The 27,776-nt window shown below is 37.4% G+C and overlaps 1 pseudogene across 1 annotated transcript; it reads right to left on the reverse strand.

Moving 5' to 3' along the window:
* Positions 1-3,011: 3,011 nt before the first annotated feature.
* LOC308438632 (solute carrier family 35 member F2-like) lies at positions 3,012-3,976 on the reverse strand (annotated as a pseudogene). The gene has a single exon. The product of its transcript is annotated as a solute carrier family 35 member F2-like (transcript).
* Between the last annotated feature and the right edge of the window lie 23,800 nt (positions 3,977-27,776).

Below are 27,776 nucleotides of genomic sequence, written 5' to 3' on the forward strand. Positions count from 1 at the left end.
AGTAAGACTCTGGAAGACATCCATATCAGGCATCTCTCATCAAGCACTTCTTGGAATAAGCAAGAGTCTGGATTTGGTGGCAGGGTATGAGGTGGATCCCCAGAAGGGACAGTTTCTGGATGGTCTTTATTTCAGTCAACACTCCACTCTTTGTCCCTGTATTTCTTTTAGACAGAAGCAATTTTAGGTTATAATTTTGGAGATGGGTGGGTGGCCCAATCTCTCAACCGGGAGCTATGACTTACCTCTGGATATGGTCTCTACAGGTTTTCTTTCCCTTTTGTTGTGTATTTCAGATAATGTCATCCCATTAAGTCCTAGGACTTTCTTGCTTTCCTGGCCTCTGGGACTTTCTCTTGCCTATCCCCAGTTCCCCATCCCTCATTACTACACACCTCCGTTCAATTTCCTGACTCTTTTGTACATATTGCCTGTCTCCTCCCACAACAAATGTTGCCCCTCTTTTTTCTCTCCCCCTACTATTTTCCTCCCAAGTCCCTTCCATACTCAACATCCCAAGATTATTTTGTTCCCCTTATAAGTAGAACTGAAGCACCCACACTTGGCTCATTTTGCTTCTTGACCTTTACATGGTCTGTAAGTTGTAGCATGTGTATTCCAAACTATTTTTCCCTAATATTTACCTAAAAGTAAATACACCATATGTATTCTTTGTGTCTGTGTTACCTAAGTCAGGATATTTTCTTATTCCATCCATTTGCCTAAGATTTTCATAAATTTATTGCTTTTAATGACTGAATAAAACTCCATTGTATAAATTACCACATTTTCTGTATTCATTCCTCTGTTGAGGGACACCTGGATTGCTTGAGCTTCTGGCTACCATAATTAAGGCTGTTATAAACATAGTGGAGCACATGTCATTGTTATATGTTGGAGCATCTTTTGGCTATATGTCCAGGAGTGGTATAGCTCAGGCCTCTAATCCTATGTCCAATTTTCTGAGGAATGGCAGACTAGCTTGTACCAGCTTGCAATCCCACCAGCAATGGATTCCTCTTTCTCCCCATCCTTGCTAGCATCTGTTGTCACCTTAGTTTTTTATTTTAGGCATTCTGAATGGTAAAAGATAGAATTACAGGTTTATGTTGATTTCCGTATACCAGATGATTAAGATTATTGAACAGGTCTTTGTGTTTTTACCAGTCATGCAAGACTTCTCAGTTGAAAATTTTTTGTTTAGCCCTGTACCTCATTTTCAATAGGGTTACTTGGTTCTCCATAGTCTAATTTCTTGAGTTCTTTTTATATCTTAGATATTATCCCTATATAGGATGTAGGTTTAGTAAATATCTTTTCCCAATCTGTGGGCTGTTGTTTAGTCCTATTGCCAGTGTCTTTTGTCTTACTGAAGCTTTTCAATTTTATGAGGTCCCATTTGCCCATTGTTGATATGAGTTCATAAACCATTGGTGTTCTGTTCAGAAAAATTTCCCCTGTGCCCCTCTGTTTGAGGTTCTTCCCTCTTTCTCTTGTTAATCTACTTGGACTTGAGCTGTGTACAAGGAAATAGACCGATTTGCATTATTCTACATGCCGACCTCCACTTAAGCCAGCACCATTTGCTGAATATGCTGTCTTTTTTTCCAGTAGATGGTTTTAGTTTCTTTGTCAAAGAGCAGTGAACATAGGTGTGTGGATTCATTTCTCAGTCTTCAGATCTACTCCTCTGATTGACCTGCCTGTCTTTGTACCAATACCATGCAGTTTTTATAACAGTTGTTCTGTAATACAGCTGAAGGTCAGGAGTGGGGATTCCCTGCTTAAAGGCTTCTACCTGTTCACCTGTGCTGGCTTGTGTTTCTTTAAGGACATTATTTATGTTCTTAAAATTTCTATATCATCATCATGAGATGTAATTTGAAATCTTTTTTTAACACTTACCCCAAATTTATTATGCTTATATAAAAACAATTCACATAGCACTTTCTGAAGGTGACGGACGTTATGCAGAGGCTACATGCTGACACTGTCCTGAGGAATCGTCAGAAACCTGCGATCATTGTGAACCCGTGGGGACAAGGAAGACACTCTCCTCTTACAGTCAGGATTCCGGAACCCCAGCACCAACCTACTGTAGTTATTTCTAGTTTGGAACCATTGGTCAGTGTTCCTGTCTTCGATGGGAAGTGATTAGCACTGTGTTTCCATTTTGAGGATAACTCATTTTTCCAAACAGAGACGGCGACCAAGTTCTCAAACCCTTGTCTTGCTATGAGAACCTGCAGCAGGTTAATTTTTTAAGCTGTGGCTCAGTGAGGTAAGGACAATGGGGAAGACAATTCCCGGGCACTAGGGACATTTTTAAAAGAGTAACGTGAATGTATTTGCTTGGAGAACTCTCAGCGTGCTGCGTGGGGCCGAATGTGAGGGATGTGCAGTGTAACAGGCATTTGTGAGTGGCTTGCTCTGAAACTCAGAACGCAGGAGCAAACGTGGCTAGGGATGAGCAAGGGGACAGAGGGGAGACACTCGCTAGAAAACATCGAAAGACACAACTGGGAGAGGATTCCTGGATTCCTGTACTCATTAGCTGCTTTCAAAGTAGTCACAGCTTATCTTGAGAGTTCTCAAGTGCTCCCCCGCCCATTTTCCCCCACCATCTGCCACCAGGGACCAGCCATCACGGGTGTCTAAATTCCATAAGGCCCATGGATGCTGACTGCCCCAGCAGAACAAAAACATAAAGATTCCAAGAGAGGAATCTTATTGCACAACCATCCAAGAGTATCCCAACTCCTAACTACCTAAACAGCCCCGAAGCAGGCACTGTACTGAACACACAGAAACACTAGCCTTGGGCTCTCGGCTCTCTTTTAGTATTTCTAGTTTGGAACCACTGGTCAGTGTTCCTTTCTACAATCTAACCACGGATGTACTCCAATGCAGTGGGCTTTCCCTCTGAGGGTGATGTATCTTCAGATATGCCCTTGGTAGTGGCGAGCTCTGTTCTCTCCTGGTAACAGGCCCGGAGCCTGTGGCTTGTCCAGCTACAAGACTGCAGAGTGGGTGTCTGGGAGACTACTCTCCTCCAGTTTAAGTCCCAGATTGTCGATCCCGATGCTGGTGACGGGGGCACGCTGCTTTCTGCTGGCTCTGCCTTGCGCGTCGGGGTGGAACAGTACAGGATGAAGCCTACCATGATGACTGTGAAGGACAGGATGTAGAGTCCTGAGAACTTATACTCGAATAGAAAGAGCCCAAAATAGAAAGGCTGTAGAGGTCGGCTGTCAGGATGCCCAGGTTGACTGAAGTGGCGCTAGTGACTTTAATCACCAGTGGCATGAAGCTGTACAGGCAAAACATACAGAGGGCAAACGCCACAAATAACAGGGCAATTTTCCAGTCCCACTGAATCCGGGCAATGTCTTTATATTCCACAATCAATAGTTGTATGCCACTGATGATTGTTCCAAACAGTCCCACCATTCCTAAAAATTCCTGTCTGCTCAGCTTCTTCACAATGTACTCTTCACACGCATTAGACACAGCATACAAGGAAGCCCCAAGCAGGACCAAAATGTCACCGATAAGAACATCACTCCCTGAATTATCTTCTCGCCCGGCTATTATGTCTGCACCAACCATGGTCCCTACACTCAGCAGACAGACAAACACAGCACTGAAGTGGATCGCTTTGTATCTTGCCCGAAGAATAAACCAGGAGAGAACCATCAACACAGGAATCCCAAAGCAATCCAAGAGCTGGACACTGGTCAGAGTGGTGTACTGGTACGCTCTGACAATCAGATAATTGGCTTCCACATCGGCCAGCCCCAAGAGAGTATACTTCCACCATTTTCTTCTCAAAATCCCCAGAATGTTACTACTGCCAGGTGAAGAGTTTGCCTCGGATCCTGCTCAGTTGGCTGCGGATACTGCCCAGCGTACCCAGCGCCTGGGGCTCGCTGCCCCCCCCCCCCCCCCCCGCGCTCGCCGGCGATTCAGCCTCCATGGGGTCCATAAGAGTCTCGCATGCCCAGAACCCCGAGAAGTGCTCTGCCCGGAAGACAGGAGGCGGTGCCTGTGAGGACGGTGCAGACTCGGGCTCGTAATCTGAAATCTTAATCTTGCTTTTTATATACATTGGGTTATCCAGGACTTGCTCTTGTGGGAGAACTAGGCACTAACAATACCAAATAGCCTTGGTTAGTATTGTTTATGTTTTTGTACTTGCTGGTTATCTCTTGTGCTAGCTGGCTCTGCTGTCTCTGACTGCAGCTTGTCCCTCCTGTGAGCCCGTGAGCCTGCGGTCTTAGGTGTGTCACCTCTCCTGGGAGATGAATCCTCCTGGGCAGGATTGGGGTTGTATTAGCCGTGATCTTTGTCAGCACTCATGGGAGACCTGCTCTCCCCAGGGAGCACTGGCGTGAGGATAGTTGTTCTAAAGGGACAGCTTTTGGTTGCAGATGGACACTTGAAGGATCATGTCCCATGACACCCTGTTGTTCATTGTTGCTGTGGACTCTAGGCAGGTTCCACTTGTGTCCAATATTTGAGCAGCAGTGATGCTCTCACCTAAAATCTTTGGTGTGTCAGCACTCCTAGGAGACCTGCCCTCTCGTTTGTAACTGTGATCTGGTGTGTGACTGGGGTACAGATAGTTGTGTCACAGGATCTGTTCCAGGGTGAAGATCTAATTCTAAGATGTTAATGAGTGATATTTTAGAAAGAGCGTGTGCTAATAGGAAGGTCCAGACCAAGGAAATAAAGATGTGTGATAATCAGAGGGAGAAGGCTTGAGAAAAGCATGGCAAAGTTCAAGGATGAGTCAAAGGTTGATGATAGAGAGAGCCCTGTGCTCTGGCTGCCTACAACATTTAGAAGTTAAGTAGACAGGAAATTAAAGCTAGGTAATAATAGGGATATCCAGAGAGATATTTTTTAAAGTCAACATATTCCAAAATATTTGCTAAATCAAAGCCTAAGGATTTAATCAAAACTGCATAATCTTAATTACTTATTTTGCTTGATTTGGAAAATATTTTGATTTTTATGTTTAATTTATAAAAATGTTGTCAGTGTACACCCTCAAGGATTTAGAAAGTAGAGGAAAAATTGAGGTTATAGATATTGCTCAACAGTAAGTAATGAAGAGCAAAATTTAAACTTCAGCACACAAATAAGCTTGGCAGATTACAAATGGCTATAAGCCCAGTTCTGAGGAATTTATGGTCTTTCAATAACACACACAAACACACACACACACACACACACACACAATTAATTGAATCTTTGAAAATATTTACAAATTGAAGAAACATAGAGTCATTTTTTTCTAGCAGTCTACTTTAAGACAAGTTATATGTATATATATATATATATATATATATATATATATATATATACATACATACATACATACATACATAGATATAGATATTTATATAGATAGATAGATATAGATATATACTTACATACATACATTCTAAGAGAATAATTCTGTTAACTAAGATTTTGTTCTCTAAATGCCCATCTTTATTTAGGTCTTAGAAGAGAATAGCAAGTCATATAAAAATCCTTAGCTGCACTCCATATTGAACTACGACATGGAACAGAGGATTCAAGAATGGCCACATAATTTTAACTATAAGAACCTGAAAATCTAAAGTTGTTCTTAACTGGTGCAGCAAAACAAAAAGGAAGACAGTTTTTGAGAAATTTCTAGTCATAGCAACCAAAATTTTATACCTTTGTTAAATATCAAATGAAAATGCAATGTAAAGAATGTATGCATGTGTCTGAAAGTCAGGATAGATGCTGTGGGTTAAAATATTATGAACCTAAATTAGGTCACTAATCCATGAGTTTAAATTGAAATCAAAGCAAAATCTAAGATACTGAAATCTGAGAATCCCAGTAAAGAGGTAACCATGTAGTTGAGAAATGTGGCCCTCATGAAAGAATGTGTCCTCTGTGGTTGTTTCTCTGTGCATAAAAAGATGGTTACTGACACAAAGAAATATGTGGGTCACACGTGTGCGCATGTACACATATGCTAAAAGAAGAGTTGACCCAGTGTATATTTATATTTTATATATAGACTTATATTGTATACATACTAAACATAGTTTGGGTTTTCTTCTATTCATTCCATAATCCCTATGATATAGCTTATATACTTATCAGTCTCTTGAACATTATCAGGCGTTAAAACTAATCTAGAAATGGTTGAAAGAATATAGGAGATTTTTCTCACAGATCAGTAGGGACTGAAGTATCCAGGAACTTAAATATTTATGATGATTTTGGAACCAATTATTCCTTTGTGCTAAGGAATGACTGTGCAACTGTGCATATAGAGCAATGGACACATGCTCAGGACTTATTCCAAAAATCCAAAGGGAGTGTATTCATATTAATATAAAAGACAGCTTTCAAACCTTGGGCAGCAATATAGAGAGGCAAGTACACAAAAAAAAAATGCAGACATCATGTCCAAACACAAAGATCCCTAACTTGCAAAGACAGCTAGTGAGAAAATGTATTGCAAACTCACTCAGTTCCACGATACGTTATGTTTTCTTGTAAGTCAGCTGTATTCTACTTTTCAGGAGTTAATTTTTTGCCTATATGTAGGCAGTCTACCTAAGAAGTCTATGGAAATCAGAGTCCAATATTAGAACTAGAATTATGAAAACAATCTAACAGAATTTATTTTATGTTTGGGAATATAATATAATTATTATTCAATATAAGTAGATATTTTTTAAAAGGTCTTAGGCAATGTCTTACAACTGTTAGAAGAGGAAAAGAGCACACACACACACACACACAACACACACACACACACACACACACACTCAATGAATTAGAAAGCTAAATTGAAATGGGACATCTGCTTAGAGGACTGACTGTTGGCATTAGGATAGTCCCTTACCCAGAAATGGCTCCACCCACAGGTGACAGGAACCTACCAAATCAATTGCCATGGAAACAGTCAAAGCATTCCCAGAAGACATCAGTTCAGAATCCCATCTCTACCTGTGAGCAAGTGATGTCACTAACCATACAAAAGATCTAAACTCCCATTTCTCTATCTCTTTTTCCTCTTCTCTTGATCTTGACCCCTGCCCCATCCAGTTCTATTAAACCTCTCCACGTGGAACCGTGTTTGCTTGGTGTGGTCTGTCCGGGCATGGGCCGAGAAATCTAATTAACAGCATTGGTGGCCCCGCATGGGGACGCTAGATTTTCTTGAGACCAGTCCTGGCCATCCATTCCAACCTACCCCAGCCCACCCCATCCTGCTCTGCATAGCAGTGGTTGCATGGCTGGTGCTGCTGTTGCCTGCTTCTCTTAACCGATGCCACTGCCTCGAGTTCTTGCACCATCTCCCTTTCTGCTGACTGCCTCTGCTGGTGCTTCACCATCTTCTGCTGCCGCCGCCACCACCACTGTCATGTGTCATGGCCATTGCCACCACCACCACCATGTTCCATGGCTATCTCCCCACCCTCTGCCTCGGCTGAACACCATCTGCCGGCAGCTGCTCGAGTCACAGACTTCCCACATGTGAGTTGTAGCCTTTACTGAAGCTCTAGACACTTGTGGGCCACTGCCCACTGCGACCCACTACATGCCACATGGGCTGCTGAGATAGATCAGCCACACCACACACGGTTTCACTTTTCCTGATACCAGATAGTGGCTAAGGCTCCCTCACAAACACCGGCAAGTGACATCACTATCCGTACAAAAGACTGAAACTTCTCCTCTTTTTCCTCTTCTCTTCTCTTGACCTTGACCCCTGCCCCATTCGGTTCTATTAAACCTCTCCACATGGAACCATGTTTGCTTGGTGTGGTCTGTCCGGGCATGGGCCGAGAAATCTAATTAACAGCACTGACAAGAATACAATGTTCATGAAACTTGTTTATAAACCTAGAAGACAAGTAATGAAATATGTTTTCTTAAACATACATTTTAAATGTAGAAAATTTGAATAATGCAAAACAATGAATAGAAAAAAACCTAAAAATATGATGAAATTATGGAGGAAATTTGTTTGAGATTGCATGCATTCAGATTCCTTGCTATCTTACATGTGCTGACTTTACCACACTTTATGAAAAGCAAATATATATATATATATATAATATATATATAATATATATATATATATATATATATATATATATATATATATAACTTATTTATAGTCCAGTCTTCATCCTCCTCTCAGTATTCCCCCAAACCACTCTCCATCCCATACCTCAAACTCCCCCATCTCCTTGAGGACATTCCCATCCTCTACCCCCACCCTACCCGATCTCCCCACTCTCCTTAAGTCTCTCCAGGGTTAGGAGGGTTTGCTCAACTTCTCTCACTGAAGCCGGAACAAGCAGTCCTCTGTTCTAAATGTGTGTGGGGCTTCTCATCAGCTGGGATGTGCTGCCTGACGGGTGGCTCAGTGTCTGGGAGATCGCAGGGTCAGTGCAGACTGCTGGTCTTCTTGTGTGACCACCCTCCTTTTCAGCTTCTTCCAGCTTTTTCACAGTTCAGCTACAGAAGTCCCGGACTCCTGTCCACTTGCTTGGGTGTTAGTGTCGGCATCTGACTCTTCCAGATGCTTGTTGGATCTATCAAAGGGCAACCACGCCAGGCTCCTGTCTCTAAGCACACCATGGCATCAATAACAGTGTCAGGACCCAGGGCCTTCCCTTGAGCTGGGTCCCAGTTTGAGCCAGTTTCTGGACCTTTATTCCCTCATGTTCAGCTCCATTTTTGCCCCTGAAGTTCCTTCAGTTAAGAACAATTCTGGGTCAGAGTTTTGGACTGAGGGATGGCAACTTCATTCTGCCCCCACTTGATTCCACTTGATGTCCTGTCCCTTCACTGAAAGTAGACTCTAAAAGTTTCCCCTCCCCACTGTAGAGCCCTTCGTCTAAAGTCCCTGCCTTTGATCCCTGAGAGTCTCTCACTTCTTAGGTCTCCTGTACATTCTTGAGAGTCCTTGCAACTCCAACCTACTGGAGTTCCCTCTTTCCATTCTTTCTGCTGGCCCTCATGGCATCAGCCCTGTTCTCTCCCCCAATACCTGATCATGTTTCTCCCCTTCTCCTCTCTGTTACCTCCCCTAAGCAAGTTTCTTTCTCCCCATATCAAATAGAGGGCTAATATTCAAAAGATATAAAGAACTCAAGAAGTTAACACCCAAATCCCAAATAACCCAATAAAAAATGGGTAAAGAACTAAACAGAGAATTCACAACAGAGGAATCTCGGATGGCTGAGAGGCATTTAAAGAAAATTTCAAATTTCTTAGTAATCAGGGAAAGGAAAATCAGAACAACCTATTATTCCACCTCATATCAGTCAGATGGCTAAGATAAAAAACTCAGGTGACAGCAGATGCTGGCAGGGATGTGGAGAAAGAGGAACACTTCTCCATTGCTGGTGAGATTGCAAGCTGGAAGAATTACTCTGAAAATCAACCTGGAGAATGCTCAGAAAACTGGAAATATATCTACCTAATGATCCAGCTATAGCAGCATAGCATCCTTGTTTGTGATAGCCAGAAGATGAAAGCAACCCAGAATGGATACAGAAAATTTGGCTTATTTACACAATGGAATACTACTCGGCTATTAAAAATAAGGACATCATGAATTTTACAGACAAATGGATGGAAATAGAAAATATTATCTTGAGTGTGGTAACTCAGACCCAAAAGTATATGCATGGTATGTACTTAATAATAAGTGTATATTAGCAAAAATTGTACCTAATACCAAGGACTCAATCCACTCAAGAAGATTAACAAGCCAAAGGTCCCAAGTGAGGACAACTCAATCCCACTTGGAAGGGAGACGGAAGCAATGGGGGGAGGCAGATTAAATACATTTCTAAAAATCATTTTAGTTTGAGTAGAGACAACCTAGTAGTTTATCAAACAAAATCAGTATTTATTAGAACACTAAGGAATATTGAGTGCATATCACCTGGTTTGAAGACATTTTCATATATATTTTGTTTCATTGCAAAACCTTTCTCTTCTGGTCCTCAGTTATGTCTCTTGACACAGAGATTAAGCTGCTAGACAGTAGACATAGTTGAATGAGATGTGCTACTTAACAGGAGTTTTAAACCACAAGGGCATGAGAAATTACAGTAAAGGGTAAGGTCAAAGGATGTGATCATAAGACTCCTGTCTACAAAGTGTCCCTTGTGGCCTACATCACAAACTTATGGGAGGAATCAGGGCAGATATTACCTTCTGAGGATTCTGAGCACTTGGGAATCTACAATTCTTGTACAGGAACTGAAAAATTGTCTCCAAAGTTTTCCTAAAATCAAATATTAGTCCTTTAACCTTACAGAGCCACACACAAGTTGCCTAACTCATCAATTTTCTATCCACTTCTTTGTGCTTGTTTGAACTAGGAATCAAACTGTGTTATTCTGCACAAGCTTCCCACTGTAAATCTTATGTTCTGAAGAGTCTAATAAAGGAACTGGAGTCCTTGGTGACTGTGTCTATGGAAATTCACTGAAGTGTATGATAAAGTCTACTTTTGCGATCTCAGAGTTAAATAGCAGGAACCCATCTTCATTCCGTGGATGCTCCTGATTTATTTGTTTTTCTATTGAAAGTACATCAGGGAATTAAAAAATGTGGGTGCTGCTTCCACTTTCCTATAATCAAGCTGCACAAATATTCGTGATGTATGGATAATTTGGTTTTCTGCAATTCATATATGATGGTGCAATTGATTCATTACTTAATCTCAAAGTAGATAAAGTTTTGTCCTTATTTTTTCTTTTTTTTTAAAGACATTAGAGATTTATTTCACAAACAATCAGCTTTGTTATTAGTTTGTGGACTAATAGATTTAGCTTCTGATACACCAACATTTATACAACATTATCCGGGATCAAAATTTTCATTTGGGGAACTGTTATGCATGCTGGATTCCTTGAAAACTTGGACTTGAAGTGCAGTAGTAAAGAACCTTCCTGTCATACAGTATGGCATTGAGTTCAAGCCCTTTTGATAAGACAAACATTTAAAAAACACATTTTTCCAAATGTGTTTTTTTTTTTTATTGGTGCACAGCAGCAATTAATTGTGTATGGGGACAGAATTTTGGTTGTTTCTTGTTTGTTTTGTTTTTTTTTTGTTTTAGTTTGTTTTATTTGTGGAGTAATTTTCTTTTTCATTGTCAGTTGACTCTTATGCAACACATAATTTCTGTTCTTTTAACTGAATACCACACTGTAACTGCAAAAAAAGGGCAGATATTTGTTGATATTTCAAATACTCTAAGTAAATAACTTTTTTTTTAATTTAAAAAAGGAAGACAGCAAAATAAAAGTAAAAAAAATATGTAAACCAATCCTTTTTGTATTCAGAATAGTTATAGTGTCTCTAAAACCAGCAGTATAGTGAATTATGCATGGGTTGTCTTGCTGGGTGGGTAGTAATAAATAAAGTGCTTGGATCACACCTTTCTATGTAGCATTTCATTTTCCCATAAGTTACCACAGCACAATAGTCACTAATCATCACATTGTTTCTATTTTTTTTTTCATTAGGTCAAGGATTTTCTTTATTTTTTAGATTATATTTATTTTATTAATACTCATATATCAAAACAAACATTTTATAGTACTTACAGTGTTTATTATAGCATAACCAAGAATCTTAACCATGAGGCCTGTTTAATGCTGTCACATTTTTTTTAAACTTTATTTTAAAAAACAAAGATAAAAGAAAAAAATTTAAACATTTTTGCATAAATGTATACAAATACATTTTTGTCAGTGCTTGGATTTTTTTTTTCTTTTTTTTAAGGTTTGATACTCTGCATTAAGGTCTTACTAGTTACAATGAGCAAAAAGTACATGTAAAACAGGATGTAACCCGGAACTTATTTTTTCTTTAAATAAAACAGACAAATCCTAGTTTTGTTTTAATGACTAATAAATTCTCAGTTGGGAATGTTTCCTTTCTGATGTGATTTTCAACTCTGGTCTGCAAATGCCTCTCTCTGTAAAATGCAGGATTATGTTTTCTTCACCTCCATCCCAGGCTCTGGTATCTGATATGCCTCCCACAAACTCTCTATTTATCTTCATGTTAACTCTCAGGGAGATGTTGGTTCTGAAACACCTTATAGGGTAACATGATGGAAGAACACAGTCAGGGATTCAGTCCTCCTAAACATTTATTGGTCCCTTTTAAACATGGCCACTCTACTAGAATTTGACATGTTTATCCTGAAGCCATTTATTATCATAGTCAGATAAATAATTTGTAAAAACCTTAGTAGAAATCCAGAACCTTGTACAAGAGCATGGCTGTACGCATTTCTTTACTCTTTCCAACTGAGTTTTCTGTGTGATCTAGGAAATGAAATATGAACGAGTAAGCCTAAAGGTAGTTTCTGCACCCCCTTTACCTGATTGACAGCTCTACTCATTTTTGTTTTTTGTTTTTTTGGGGGGGGGATTTATTTTTGTATTTTTAGTTATTTTTATCAGGACTTTAGGCATTGTTCATTTCTACATGGCTGTCTAGTTTTTATATCAACTTGACATAAACCTGGGGATAATTTAGAAGAGAAACCTTAGTTTAGAAAATGTGACCATAGATGTGATGGTTAACAAGGCTGTGGATAATTTTCTTGAATGAGAATTGATGTGTGGGGCCAGCTCACCATCCTAGATTGTATAAGAAAATGGGGTGAGCAAGCCATGAAGAACAAGCTAGCAAATTGTTCTTCCATGCCTTCTGCTTTGCCCTGATCTACAGATTATTTCCCTTACTTCTGTAGAGGATAAACTGTATGCTTTACATGACAAAATCCCTTTCCCTCTACATTGCTTTTGACCTTGGTGTTTGTCATAGTAAAAGATACCAACTAGGATACTAAGAATCACAAAAAAGCTCACTCAGGTAATTTTCAAGTCTTAGATACAGGGAGCACAGTCCTGCTTCTCTGAGATAGAAAAAAACAACGGGCAGTGGTGTCTGTCCTCAGAAACCATAAACATGAAAGGGAAAACATATTTTTTTCTAGCCACTGAAAGAAGAAATTCTTAGATATCCTTCTTTGACTTGGAGGAATACATCCAGTAGAGGTGTAAAGTGAATCAGTCAAAAAGTAAATGAATGGAAACAAAAACAATATAGTTCCAAATGCAAAAAGTACTCAAAATTCTAAACAAAACAACAAAGTTGATATGTTTTACTTCATTATTATTCTGTGTGTACATGTGCATGTATAGTTTGAGTGTAGTGGAATGTTCATCTTGTCGAAGGAGGACAGCATTGTGCCTTTTTGTGTCACTCGCATCCTGCCTTTTTTTTTTTTCATGGTTTGTTTACAATTTAATTTTATTTGCATGTGTATTTCTGTATGTATACCACAAGCATGCCTGTTGCTATGAAGATCAGTAGCAAGTATCTTTATCTGGAGTTACAGATGGTTGTGAGATATCAGGTGGGTCATGAAAATCAAATCAGGCCCCTCGGCAGGAGCAGCTACTGCTTTCAGTTGCTGACTCATTCCACTCTCTGCCCCAGAGTTTTTTATTTGTATCTTAGAAAAAAATTTTAAATGTATGCCAAACATTCACAAAGTGACCTGCTGATTAAACACATTCTGTACAGTATATATCGTACTAAAACTAGTGACATATTAGAACTATGAAATCTTCACATGTGTCTGCCAAAACAGTCATTGGATTAAACCTATATGAGATTAAAATTGCATATCATGATGTTTCAGATGAAAAATAAGCCATGACAGATTTCTCAAATAAATATGAAACACCCGATTCCTTGTTTTTTTTTTTTTTTTTCTTTCTTCCATCGGATCAAGTCAATTCTGTTCTCTTGATATTTAATTATTGATTTCTTTTTCTCCATGTCCCTCCTTTAACTTAATTTTGTCTCCTGCCATCATTCATTTCAATTGCTGTGAAAGCCTTTTCATTGGCTGGGTTCTTACCTTTGTGTGAGACATGTTCCACCATGATCTTCTTAAAATGCAAATCAGATTAGAACTCATTCCAGCATAAAATTTTTAATAGATTCAAATTGCCATCAGCAGTAAGTCTTAAAGCACGCTACGAGACACGCATATTCACCAGCAGGCTCTCTCAGTCTCTGATCTGCACCCTCCTACTTCTTCTCAATCCTCGGCATACTTAATCAACTTCAACTGTTCGTATACCCAAAATATTCTGAGCTTTTGTGTCTGTTCAATTCACATGTATAATGTGGTTCTCAACTTTATTTCTGATCATCACATGCCATGTAATATGAGATTTTTTTTTTTCAAATTTATTTTTTAATTCATTTATTCACTTTACTGAAACCTGTGCCTCAAACAATCCTCTCTCACCATCCCATCCTTTCTGAGTCTCTCCCCCGTACCTATTGCTCCTTTTCTCCTATAAAGAGTAGTCCTCATTTGGGTACCACCTTACCCTGTTACACCTTGTCAGAGTAGGACTAAGTTCATTCTTTCACACTGCAGCCCACCAGGGAATCCAGTTAGGGGAAGGGATCTAATGGTGGACAACAGTCAGAGACATCTCTGCTACACTGTTAGGGGGACTCACACGAAGACCAAGCAGCATATTTCCTACAAATGTGTATGGGGCCTAGGTGCACCCCGTGCATGCTATTTGATTGGTGGTTCAGTCTCCGTGAGCCTCCATGGGTCCAAGTTAACTGGCTCTTTGGGCCTTCTTTTGTTGTCCTCGACCCTTCTAGCTAACTCAATTCTGTCCCTCACTCTGTCACGATTCTGAAGCACCCGCTGATTCTTGGCTGTGGGTCTTTGTATCTCTCTCCATCTGCTAGTAGATGAAGACTCTCAGGAGACAGTTATGCCAGTCTTCTGTCTGCAAGCTTAAGACAGTATCATTAATAATGTCAGGGGTTATCTCTTTCCTATGGAATGTGCGTCAAATTTGGACAGTCCTTGGTTGTACAGCATTCAGAATGTCTAAGATCAAAAACTGAAGTGACAGCACATGCCAGTGAACATGTAGAGCAAAGGAACAGTCCTCCATTGCTAGAGGGAGTGTAACTATTACAACCATTTTAGAAATCAATCTCCTGGTCTCTCAGAAAATTGAGAATAGTTCTACCCCAAGACCCAGCTAGAACATTGCTGAGCATATACTCAAAAGTTGGCTGAATATACCACAAGGACTATTCATCTCTTTTCATAGCAGCTTCTTTGTAATAGCCAGAAACTAGAAACAATCTAAATGTCTATCAGTTGAAGAATGAATAAAGAAAATGTGATACATTTACACAGTGGAATACTATTCAGCCATTATAAGCAAAAATAACATAAAATTGGCAGGCAAATAATGGAATTATAAAACATCATCCTGAGAGAGGTAACACAAACTCAGGAGGACACAAATTGTAAGTACACGTTAAAAGTAGGCATTTGCAATAAATGACAGGATAACCATTCTAAAATTCATAGGCCCAAAGAAACTAAGTAATAAAGAGGGTCCAAGGAAAGATGGGTGAATCTCACTTCAAAGGGGAAGCAAAATAGTCATAGGAGGAAGATGAAGAGAGGAAGCTCTCTGAGGAGATGGTGAGGAAGGAATGAGGATGATGATAAGCTATGGGGAGAGGGAGTGTGAGATAGGGGTGGGAGTAAGAAAGGAAATAAATGGGGGGGGGGGGAGGCTTCTCTGCAGAGGCTGGAGACCTGGGATGTGGAGGCTCTCTATGACATTGATTCTATGTGAGACTCCAGCCAGCAGTGGGTAAAAGACTGAACTTGCCATCTCTTGTAGCCAGCAGGGCTTCAAGTGGAGGGAGGGAGTGTTGGTTTGAATATGCTTAGTCTGGGAACTGAAGGGGTCATGCAAAGTTGAGGCTTGGCACCATGAAGAGAGCCTATGAAAGGTTATAGGTGAAACCTAGTTTCAGCAGAGGACCCCAACGTATTGTAGATGCCAGTACCATATCACCAAGAACAGCAGAAGCAGTGCAGTGGACTCAACTAGAACCTAGAGTGCTACAAAGGCCAAAGCTGGAGATTCCACCCAAGTCCTTAGGAGGAGTCCAGAAGATCATGTGTGGATTCCAGAAATAGAAACAAGAATCTGTAACATTAAAGTGCCTTGGAGAGCCCAAGCTGTTTGATATACAAGATCCATGGGATATCTGCTAAAGAAAGCTGCTAACATGGAGTGGAACCAGACAAAGAGAACTGTGTGTCATCGAAGATGACAGAGTTGAGATCTGAAGAGTGCCTTGCGATTAGACATGGAAGTACAAAGTTTGGAGTTTGCCCAACTGGATTTTGGTCTTGATTATTCTAGCATTTATGCACTATAACATTTTGGAATGGTGATGTGCATCCTGTGATGTTTCAGATATATGACCTGCTTTTTTATTTTGACTTTATAGAGGATTCCAGTTAAGTGATTGAATGACTCTCAGAAAAGACTTTGAAGTTTGTACTTTAATCATTATTGAGTCTTCTATAGACTGTGGAGAATTTTGAAGTTGAACTAAATGTTTTTGCACTATGCTATATTGAAGTATGGCCCTCCCATAGACTTATATATTTGAACAAGCTTTTGCAGGCCAGGGAATGGAATGAGGTAGTTTGATTATGCTTTGTCCAGGAAGAAGAACTATTTGGAGGTGTGCCCTTGTTGGAGGAAGTTTGTCACCAAGGGAGTGGACTTTAAGAACTTCCTCCAAGCTGCCTAAGAAGGTAAGTGTCCTGTTTGCCTTTAGCAGAATACGTTGAATTCTCAGTTCCTCATGTGTCATGTGTATCTGGGTGATGCCATACTCCTGCCTTGATGATAATGAACTGAACCTCTAAATCTGTAAGCCAGCTCCAATTAAGAATTGCATCATCATCATATCTGTTCACAGCAGTAAAACCCTAACAGAGGGGGAACATCATCCAACCCACAGAACCTTCAACCCAAAATATGTTCTTCCTACAAGATAAGTTGATTTCTTGATGCTTATGTTTGTGATGTGTGAGCATGGCTGTCCAAGTTTAGAAAAACTTGAGAGAGGTTTCTTTCTGACAACAGCAAGTTTTTTTTTCCAGAAAGGATTAAATGAAGAAGGACATTCCTTAATGTTGACAGTACTATCTCATGGATTTTGGTCCTTAAACTAAATAAAAATTGAAAGAGGAAGAAGCCAGCTAAGTATTGGTTTTCATGTTTGTCTTCTTCCTGACTCAGGCTCCATGTGGCCAGCTGCCTCCTCCTCTTCCTGTAACAACTGACATTGCCTTCATACTATGACTTCCCTGCCATGAAGGGCTGGGACCTCAATCTGTGAGCAAAAGCAAACCCTTTCTTGTTTAAAATGCTTCTGTCTTGTGTGATTATTGGAACAGGAAAAGCAATTAATGGAATAGCTACACCCAGAATAAACACTTTTTACTATCTAATCACTGAAGTTAGAATTACAGAATAGGCTCCTTATGTGTACAGAAAGTTTATTTTAACATTTCATGTCTGGAGATTCGGATTTATCAACTACATAGTGAATTCTTGGTAACTGATTGAAGAATAAATGAGAACAGAGTAGCATACGAACAAATGGCTTTCCAGTCATGTTAAATTTCTTTCTTTTATCAGCATGTTTGCTGTGGTCCTTTGCAATATTATGCAAATTGCTTTCTGCGCTTGCAATTCCAAGCACAATAGCTATCCTCCCAAAAGTGTTACTTTTTTTTATTGGAACATTAAAGATTACAGCTTTGCAGAATAGGATTTTGGATACTTTGGCAGTCTACGGAGACTGCCAGTTGTGGATGCTTCTCTTTCCTGCTGAAATAGGCACTCCTTTGATAACCCTGCTCCCGACAGTTATTACTAGGCTCATCAGGTTTCAGATATAGCACCTAAATGATGTAATGGTGCTGTGAAAAGCTGCTATGTGTGGGTTTCTGAGCTGATTGTCATTTGTATTATCTTACGGAAAGGCAGATAAGCCACTCAAATACATAAAACATTGTTCATATATAGCCCTCACTTAAAATGAGGCAGATTTGTAAGATGCACAATTAAGCTTTATGGCACTAAATTTTGATTTATATCATCTGTATGAAAGAAAAAGGCTTCCTTTTTCTGTTTTTAAAGCCTTGATGAGGCAAGGAAATGACACAACACCCTATCAAATAGTAAATCCAAGCAGTGTACATATGAACTGTCAGCTGCTGAAGCAGATATAAGTACATGAAAGAGACTCAGCTGTGAAGTAACAGCTCACTGGGATGTGTTTGTTCAGATAAAATGCTGTCATTTTTTTTTATCTTTCTACTCCTAGTCTCTTCTTCCACTTTTCTCACCTTTGCTCTCTCCAGGATTCATCTGTTTTTCTGTATTTATTCACACTTCTTTACCAGCTCTTTTCCAACAATTTAAATAGGAGTACACAGAGAGGTGAGGGTTTGTTTTTTTTTCTAGAATGTCCTACAACATGAATTCCATAAACCTGATTGATGGAAATTCTATGTGTCATCATTAAGGGCATGATTTTATGTAGCAATAAAAGTTCTATGGTTGATAAGAAATACATAAGTGAATGACCAATGAGAACTGTAGCCACTGTCACCTGTATAAATGAATGACCAATGTGATCTGTAGAACTCTCCCTATTGTTGTATGCAGTTACTTGAGATATTCCCAGTGGAACAGCAGCTCATTTTGACATTTTTCTATGTATCCAACTGATAAAGCATATCACATATTGCACATACATAAAACAGCACTTTAAGAATCAAGGGGTCTAAGCTATTGATACTCAATTTATCGATTTTTAAAAAATAATTAAAATAATCATAGTTATGTATGTAGATCTTCAAACCATGCATTCTTTTATCTGTGCACACAACCATTTTGTATAGCTATTTTCTTAAGTGAAAGCTTGTTTTAGGTACAGTTTCATTTCTAGTTAGTAATAAATCATCTCTCATCTTTTGCTTATCTATATTTTTGTAGTATTTTATATTGTAAACAGCAGAATTTAATTGTTTCATTAATCATAATTAACGATTTCTAATCAGTGTAATCAGTGTTTAATATCTTATTTCAAGTCACCAAGGTCTCATTTTAGTCCCTCAAATAATTTGAACTCATATCTTGTAATAACATATAAAACTTTTTCATATTGTCTGTATATTTTCCTACTTCACTACACACAAATTAACTGTCACTTCCATAAAGGATGATTCTCTGATGTCACAAATTGAATTTCACTTCTTCAAGCTTACTCCAGGATATTTCCTCATATACCTAAAATGTCAGACAAGTAATGTATAATTAATTTATTAACATTTACTTTTCTTTGCCTTAAGGGACATTTACACCACAATGATCTCATAAGGCCCATTATTAATTACATCTATTGCTCATAGCTTATACCTAAACATGTGTGGAAATAACTGATTTATATTTCTTAAAAATTTTTACTCATTATTTCACTCCTAATATGTGAAATGGTTCTTGAAACATCCTATATGCTCAAGAATATGGGATGAATGAATCAGTGATTCAGTGAATCACCATCAATAAAAATCATCAAAAATTTACTTTTATTTCATTTTCTGTGGATGCTTCAGTTTATTCTTGTGAATATGAAAATAAGTATTATGTAGATGCAAATAATAAATGGTCTCATATTTAAATTTTAATTAAAATGTTTTTTTAAAGAAATTTGTTTTTACAAGAGGTAAATTTTGAGGAGAAAAGAAATACTAATACATTTAGGTAATATACCAAAGATAAGCAGACCAAGGATTATGTTTTATATAATCAGTTTACAGAGGTTAAAAGATGAGTGCAGCCAACAACTTTGGGAGGCATGCATAAGACACAGAAGCTAAAGATAATTCATCTACTCTACAGAACTTGGAGCTATTAGCCATTCTGTAAGTCAGCAGCATTCTGGATAATCAGTACAGTAATTTGGCTGGAAAAAATGAGAACATTGTATGTCTTTCCACAGGAACAATGAAACCTAAGATTTCTTAGTAAGTTTAAGTAGGCAAGGGAAATAAAGTCATATATATGATGCAAGTATGATGTTCAAAATCTTGAAAGGTTATTTAAGAAAAAACATCTATATAATAACGGAATAATACAGTTTGATGAGGGGAAAGATTTATTTCACCAGGCGCACATTATAAACCCACAGACTACTTCAGGAAATATCTTAGTTACCAGGGAACTACTCAGATGAATATATATGTCAAGAATAAAGAAGTTTATTAGAATTTTTATCCTGGATATTTCAATGCACAGTCAGACAAAGATAAGGTGCTTAATGTGATTTACTCAGATGTACTGACTACCACATAATGAACAGGAAAAAAAATGTAAAATACAATCAGAGATAACTCCAAATGTCCTAGTGTGACTGATAAATAAGGACATGCATATGTGAATGCAATTATGTTTCCTGGGGTCAGTGAAAGAAATATAACAATATTTTTATGTATGAGGTTGATTGGAGTTGGAAATATAGATTAGATTAGTTTATGTAATTTGTTAGATATTTTTTTATTTTTACAGCCTGTGCTACTTTGTTTTTTCTTTTTCCAAGTGACATGTAAGTGGTTTATGCACTTGAGAGTGTTCTTATAATTGAATAAAGTTGGTAATTACTTTTGAACAACCAATAAAATTTTTGAACTAGAAAATGATGAGTAAATGTTCCCTGTAAATTTACTGAGAAAATAGCTTAGATCTCTTGTTAATAAGACAAATAAAACTTGAAATGCAACACAAGGAAAAGGCAAAGTTGTGGCATGATTCAAAGTATAGACAAAACTTAGCTGGCCGGGTCTCACTTCATGGCTTAGCAGTTGTGTCTCTGGAAAAAAATAAAAGGGAATATTGTAAGTTTCCTTGCACAAGATATTAATTTGTATTCTTTAATTTATTTAGGAAAATTAAAAATAATATACAAACAGCTTTATCATCACAAAGTCCTCTCTACCGAGTGTAGATAAAAGTAGATAAAGCAAGTCAGTAAAATCTAGACTCCTTGGGCTGAGGTAAGTACTGCTACAATGCAGCTGCACCTGTTACTGAAGGAAAATGGCATCACCAAAGTTCAAAGGGTGCCTAGGATTCAAAGACCCTTCTAGGAGCTCAGTATAGCTAGACTAGTTTCTAACCAAGGAGAAGAATGGATGATTATAAAACTTCATCTTCTTTTCCTTTTTTGTGATGTTATATCTTGTGTCAAACTCTTAATCATATTAGAATTATAGCACACCTATCACTGAAAATATATAGACAGACATATTAGAATTAAAGCACACCAATCACTGAAAAGCAAGAAGGCCCTAAATCGATTTCCTGCAGACTCTAAAAGACCAGAGGTACCACCTCAGACTACTAAACCAAACTAATGTTTTAATCATCATAGATGGAAAAAAAAAAAAACAAATATTCCATTGCTAAAACAAAGTTTACATTTTATCCACCCAACAGAAAATTTTTTCTACTATTTCATCCCTACAGAAAATTGTAGAAGGAGAATGGACATTAACTATTCCCAAGAAAACAGAGCAAATAAATAATTTCACATTAGCAAACTCAGAAGGGAAGAATGCAAACACACGTGCGCACACACACACACACACACACACACACACACACACACAAACACACACACATACACATCACCACCACTACCAACTCACCACAATTACCACAAAAGCTGCTAAAACCAATCACAACATCAAATTGGCAGGGTTAACAATTATTCTTCATTATTATCTCTCGAGACCAATTTCTTAATTAAAAGAAATTGGATCCAAAACTAGAATCCTTCATTTTGTTACATTCACTATACATATTTTAAAATCCAAAATAGATATCACTTCAGGGTAAATAATTAGGTAAAGATTTTCTAAGCAAATGGACCCAAGAAACAAGCTAATATATCCATTCTAATATCTAAATAAATAGAAATTAAACCAAAATTTACAAAAAGATATGGGGAAGGACATTTTAAAGTTTTCAAAAAGAAAAATCAAACAAGATGGCATCTCATTTCATAACATGAGTGTTCCAAATACAAGAGCACCCACATTCTTAAAAGAAACATTAATAAAGCCTAAATCACACACTGAACCCTACATATTAATAGTGGTCAGCTTCAGCACTCAACAGTTGCCAATGGACAAGCAAACAAAACAGAAACTAAACAGAAAAATAATGAAAATCAAATACCTGTAGAATATTTCACACAAATAAAAAGACTATACCTCTTTCTAAGCACCAATGACTATATACTAAGTCACAAGGAAAATCTAAACATATAGAAGAATATTTTTAAAATCCTGTATTTATAGACCACCATAGATTAAATCATGATACCAACAATAAAAGAAACCACACAAAGCCTACAAACATGTGTATATTGAAAAACTCTCAACTGAATGAGTACTTACTATAATTCAATAAAAGTGAATACACAGTCCGTGGAAACATTCTATGTGTAAAAGCAGTGCTAAGAGAAAAGTTCATAATACTAATTTTCTTCACAGAGAGATCTCATGCTTGCAACTTAACAGCACATCTGAAAGATATAGAGCAAAAATCAGCAAACAAACCCAATATGAGTAGACTATGGACAATGATCAAGTGCATAGCTGGAATCAATAAAATAGAAACAAAACAAACAGCACAAAGAATCAATGAAATGAAGAATTGGTCATTTGAGAAAAACAACAGGGTAGACAAACCTTTAGCCAAACTAAATAAGGAGAGAATATCCAATTAACAAAATTATCAAATTCAGGAACAAAAAGAGAGACATATGATGAACACTCAGGAAGTTAAAATAAAGCCATTATGTCTTATTTCATAAAGGTATAAACAAGAAAATTGGAAAATCTAAACAAAATGGATTGAAACCACTTCACTTACCCAAGTTAAATAAAGACCAAGTATAATAAATGTAAATAGATCTATAACTGCTAAAGAAATAGAAGCAGTCATTAAAAGTCTCTCAACCAAAAAGGCATGGGGACAGGTGACTATAGTGCAAAATTGTTTCATACTTTCAAATACCAGCTAATATTTCAAAACTAGTCCACATGATAGACACAGAAAAAAGACTGCCAAATTTATTTTATTAGGTCACAGTCACCCTAATATCTAAACCATGTAGATGCTGAAAAAGTCTTTGACAAAATCTAACACGCCTTCATGATAAAAGTCTTGGAGAGATCATGTATACATAAACAAAATAAAGATAACATAGAGCAAGCTGAAATGATAACCTCAAATCAATGAAGGAAAAACTTAAAGCAGTTCCACTAATATCAGAGACAAGACAAGGCTATCCACTTTCTCCATGTCTATTCAATGTAGTACTTGAAGCCTTAGCAATAAGACAATTAAAGGAGATCAAGTGGAAATTAAGTTGAAAGGAAGAAGTCAAAGAATTGCTATTCTTAGATAATAGGATAGTATATATAACTGATCCCAAAATTTCTATAAGGAAACTCCTATATTTGATAAATCGTTTAGTGACTAAATGCAACATAAACTAAAACAGAAAATCAGTGGCACTCCTTAAAAAATAATAAACAGGCAGAAAAAAAATTGGAAAACAGCACCAGTCCCAATAACCACAAATAATATAAAAGATCTTGGCATAAATCTAACCAAGGCAGTAAAAGATATGTGTGGTAAGAGCTTTGAGTTTTTGAAGAAAGAAACAGGAGAGAATATTAGAAGATGAAAATATTGTTCATGCTCATGGATCATTAAGATTAACATAGTAAACACAACCATCATACCAAAAGCATTTATAGATTTAACAAAATTTTCATCCAATTTCAAATGCTATCCTTTATAGACTTCTAAACAATGATACCCAACTTCATATGGAAAAAAAATAAGTCAGAATACCTAAAACAATCCTGTATAATAAAATAACTTATCTAGGCTTCGCCATCTATGATTTCAAGATTTAATCCAGAGCAATAGTAATAAAATAACAGCATGCTATTGTTACAAAATTAGACAGGTTGATCAATGGGATTGAATAAAAGACGGAGAAGTAAATCCACACACCTATGAACACTTGAATTTTTACTAAGAAAGTAAATTACACAATAGACAAATAAATCACCCCAACAAGTTGTGCTGATCTAATGGGATGTCACATATAGAAGATGCAAATACTTTCTTGTCTGTCATCCTGCACATAACTCAACTCCAAGTGGATCACAGACTCAACACAAATCAAATTCATTAAAACAGATACAAAGAAAGTGAGGAGAGGCCTTAAATATGTTGGCACAGGAGAAATCTTTGTAAACTAAATACTAATAGTATAGTCACTAAGATCTATAATTAATAATGGGACCTCATAGAACTGAAAATCTTCAATAAGGCAAAAGAAACAGTAAAATTAACAAAAGGGAAGCCTAGAGAATAGAAAAAAGTTCTTCACCAAACTCACATCTAATAAAAGGCTGATATTCAAAATATATATTTAAAAAGTCAAAAACTAGGTAACAAACTAAAAATGGAGTACAGATCTAAAAAGAGAATTCTCAAAAATAGGAATCTCAATTGACTGAGAAATTATTTTGAAAAACTGACATTATTTATCAGAAATATGGAAATTGAAAAGGCTCTAAGATTCTACCTTACAGCTATCAGAATGGCTAAAATTAATGATACAAGTGACAGCTCATACTGGCAAACATGAGACGCAAGGCTAACACCACTGATTGCTGGTCACAGCACAAACTTGTACAGTCACTTTTGAGATCAATATGGTGCTTTCTCAGAAAATGGGGAATGAATATGCCTCAAGAGCTAGCCATACCATTGCTGGGTATATACCCAATGGATACTCCACATTACTGCAAGGACACTTGCATAACTGTGCATGCATCAGCTTTATTTGTAGTAGCCACAAACTTGAAGCAACCTAGATGCCCCTCAACTAAAGAATGCATAAAGAAAATATGGCACATATAAACAATGGAATATTATTTAGCTGTTTAAAACAATGCCAACATAAAATTTGCAGGCAAGTGAATATATCATTCTGAATGAGGCAATCACAATTCAGAAAGACAGACATGGTATGCACTCAGTTATAAGTGGATACTGGCCATAAAGTAAAGGACAATTACACACCCAGAGAAGCTAAGAAACAGGGAAGACTAAAGGGGAGTGCATATAGTCACTGTGACGGATGAAGAGAATAGATAATGTGTGTGGATGATGTAAGGGCATTGATGGGGTAAGGTGGGATGTGTAGGGGAACAGGAGAGATCAGGTTTGGGGATAATCCACGGAGAGAGTACTGAGAGACAACTGGAAGCTGGCGACATATCTGGAACAAGCTGCAAACTCAGTAAACTCCCAGGAATCTATGGTTACCCAAGCTAAGACTCCTAGTAATGGGGGATGAGAAGCTGGATTGTGCCATCTCTGTAACTAAGCATGACTTCCAGTGGAGGGATCAGGACAGGAACCAAGCCACATAATCTTTAACCTACATATTTTTCTGCCTACAAGATGTTCTGGGGTAAAGATGGCACAGAAATGGTGGGAGTGGCCAACCAATGACTGGTGCAGCTTGAGATCAATGTTATGTGAGGTTGCCCATCCCTGACATTGCCAAAGAGTGGATAGTTCAGAGCCCTAACACAGAACCAAACATGACTGGCAAAAAACGAACAAACAAAAACAACAACAAAGAAAAATAAAACAGTCAATAAAGTGATTACTCATAATATTCTGTCATTCTGATGGATTTGTGCCTAACCCAGTTGTCATCAGAGAGACGACAGCCATGTATGTATGTATATATGTATGTATGTGTATATATATATGTATATATATACCATTATATACTTGAAAATAAAAATAAATATCCAAATATCAAGACAAGTTAATTAATTAATAAGAAAAATTTAACAATATTAACTTAATTTCCCTCTGATAGCAATGTTCATCTATCCATCCATCTATCTATCTATCTATCTATCTATCTATCTATCTAATGATTCTTTCTTCTTTCCAGGATGATTACTCATTAAAAGTTGATACTGCTATTGTGAAAAAAAGAGTGTTTTCATAAATTCCAAAAGTTCATAAAATTGTAATAGGGTGACAATTTGTTTATGTTAAAAATCTAAACCATCTTGATTGTCTCTTATATACAAAAGTTAATGAATTCTCAGGGACTAGACCACCAAGTAAGGAGTATACAGAGAGGGATCCATGGCTCCAGATACATATGTAGCAGATGATGGCCCTGTCCGACATTAATGGGAATGAAGGTGCTTGGTTCTGTGGAGGTTTGATTCCCCAGTGTACTGGGATACTGGAAAGACGGGGCAGGAGAGTGATAGGTAAGGGAGATTCCTCATAGAGGCAAAGGGGAGGAAGAGGGATGTTGTGGGATGATCGCTTGTGGAGTGGTAACTGAAAAGTGGAATATCATTTTGAGATGTAATCGAATGGAATAATTAAAAAAAGTTGATGAATTATATTTTTTATACATTTTAATGATTTTTAAACTGGGAGTGAAAGATTTTAGGAGCCGTCTCTGAGATGACATTGACTTTACTGTATAAAACCTAGTTGTCTTCATTATCTGTAAACTTGGAGAATAGAAATTAAATATGGATGAACACATTGAATGTGCATTCCTGAATACAGAACTGTAATAAGTTACTTAATAATAGTAAAACCTTCCACCAAAGCCCGAGGCAAAATAAAAACGGAGCCTCTGATCGTCTCTCCCTGCTCTCCTTATGAGTTGGATCATTAATGCATTTTAAGTGTAATTTAAAATATATAGATGCCTTTCCTGATGACATCTTTCCATGACCCTTAGGTAGTTATGTTACAGGCGTAGATTTTATATTTACCAGTGGCCTCTTCTATTTACTTTCCAGTTGTGAACTTTGTCTATTTTAATTAGGTCAAATGACATAAGTTTGGAAGTAAAATTATTTAGCAGATTATATGAAGAGTAAAATAAAAGCAGATAATTTCTTTCTCAAAATAATCTGTTTCCCTGTCATGACCATTCACTATATGCATGAATCTAAAAATACCAAGATACAAATCATATATATATATATATATATATATATATATATATATATATATATATATATATATATATGTTTGTGTGTGTGTGTGTGTGTGTGTGTGTGTGTGTGTGTGTGTGTGGTTTCTGATGGATTCATCTTAAGCTGTACAGGTGGAGGTGCGAGGTCACTATAGAATAAAATATAGCAAACAATAAAGTCTTATTTTTTTCCTCTACTGTATCAGTCTTAATAATTGAGGTTGGCAGGATTGGCAGCTAGTGCCTTGACTTGCTGAACTATTGCACGGACTCAGAATAAAATGTAATTTTTTAAGTTGTCAATTTTCAGGAGTTTTATAATAAAAAAGCAGCAGTGGCTTAAATAGTAGTAAAATGGAGAGTGTTTTATATACTATAATCAAAATCTATGCATAATCAAGATCCTTAAATTATAGACTTGAAAACTTGTTGGACTGTTAAGGTATCTAATCTCAGGCCCACCCTGAAAAGTGGGATATATTCTTACACATCCACTTTCAGCCATGACAACAAATATCTTACAGTCATGGACTACCTCTTTTCATCAGGATCTGGATGATGGCATTTTCTTATACTGCCTAATCCCCAGCAAAAACGTCTTTCTGCATTTCAAGTCACAACCGCAGCCAAGCTCAAGCCAGGCTCACTACCTTCAAGCC

Source organism: Micromys minutus (genome assembly GCF_963924665.1).
Source record: "Micromys minutus genome assembly, chromosome: 28".
In the NCBI taxonomy this organism is placed as follows: Eukaryota; Metazoa; Chordata; class Mammalia; order Rodentia; family Muridae; genus Micromys; species Micromys minutus.